Below are 1,821 nucleotides of genomic sequence, written 5' to 3' on the forward strand. Positions count from 1 at the left end.
CAACACATGAAATGCTGTCCCTTTTCTGTTTACCTTTTCTCAACTAATTTCATCCCTTTTTAAAAATTAGTTTTATTTTTTTATTTTTGCCTCTATTTTTTCAAGTAAAGAAAGCTTGACTTGCATTGAAGGTAAAAATAGTGTGCATTGATGTACAAATTGACTATGTGCTGTGTTAATATATTCATCCCAGTTTTTTTGCTGGGAACTTGTAAGGTTTATATATGGAACATAAGTGAAATAAATAGCAGTCTGCCGAAATATTCTTTTAGCCCTTATTGTCTCTATCCCGTGCTAGGAGACACACTTGGTTGTCTCCACCAGCCATCACCTTTGCATCATATCCTTTATCACCATCAATATCAAGTAGATTAATGCCAAACCCTTACATATCTGTCATAGAAATAACATCTGCAACCCACATTGATATTTGTACTGGGCATTGTTGTACTGATACAAGACATCATGATTCATGTATTACTTATACATACAAAAATCCTGTAGGTTCACATTATTGATAAATTAATACTTTAGGAAGAATGTCGTCCATGATGCCTTCAAATTCTAGACAACGTGTAAGTGTAAGAGTTTAAGTTTTACTTTTTCAATTTTTCCCCCCCTGTATTTAATTTTATGTCAAATGCCATTAACAGAGGGATGGTCTGCAGAAGGTAACAAAAGTTACCATATTTTTTGCATATGATAAAAAAAATTCTTTCCTCCTCACTCTCTATGTTGAAAGATGTTTTGGATCCAACATTTTAGCACTGTTCATTGTAAATAAATCATATTATACCTATCACCCAAGTTTAAGCTGTAAGTATTGGTCAAGTGATGTTGACATGTAATGTATAAGCATCATTCAAGAATACCAATTACTGTTGTCTAATATCCTAAGTGCTCATTTCTCTCTGTGTTTTCACCAGTGAAAAAATGCTTCTCATTTGTCATCATGTCTCACTGTTTAAAAATGAGATAAAAAGAAAACAAAGGGCCAGGACAGTGCTTTTGGTGGCTGAGCAGAAAGAAAATGTGTGGCATTTAGTGTTAGGCACTAAAGTGTTTGTAATACACAGTATCAGATTGTGGAGATGCAGTTGATTTTGTGAAAAGTTCAAGGTGTTAATGTGTTACTGGATGTTACCATTACTTCATGTGTGAAGAGCAGCAGTAAGCAAGATTTACGAAGGAAATCAGACAGTTGTTAAGTGCAGTGCCAACAGGTGTGCTTTTGATTCTACCAAAACCTATTAAGAACTTGTTTATATGGTATGTGGTTGTGTCTCTTGGCCATCCATCTTGCTAAGGAGAACCAGAAAGGTGTGGCATGTAGTTACTGTATCTACAATTAAAGATAATTGTAATTTCTAGTCTTTAATTATCCATGTCCCAAATAAAAAGTGTATATTATATGAGAGCAAATTTCTGCAGTTAAAAAATTATTTTACTACAAATCATCAAAAGGGCTGATGGTATAGCAATGAGAGGGAAGATGAACAATTATTTTATAACAAATACTTACACAACAAATAATTTCACAGGACCAGCAGGTTTAATAACCTGAAACAAAATCAAGATGTAAAGTATGGGTCAGTGTAAAGTCAATTACATAGCTTTTCAGCTTTTATGAACTTCCCAGCTTAACCAAAAATAAAATTGTTCAAAAGACACAAGAAATTATTACATAAAAAATTATAGCACTTGTTAGACTAATGGCAGTTATGGCATGTGTTGAAATAAAGAGTAAAGCTAACAAGAAGTAAGTGAAAGTGCAAAAAGGTAATACTAAAATTTAATCGGAATCTAATCTTGCTATCCTTT

The sequence above is a fragment of the Penaeus monodon genome, chromosome 27 (assembly GCF_015228065.2).
Source record: "Penaeus monodon isolate SGIC_2016 chromosome 27, NSTDA_Pmon_1, whole genome shotgun sequence".
Classification (NCBI taxonomy): domain Eukaryota; kingdom Metazoa; phylum Arthropoda; class Malacostraca; order Decapoda; family Penaeidae; genus Penaeus; species Penaeus monodon.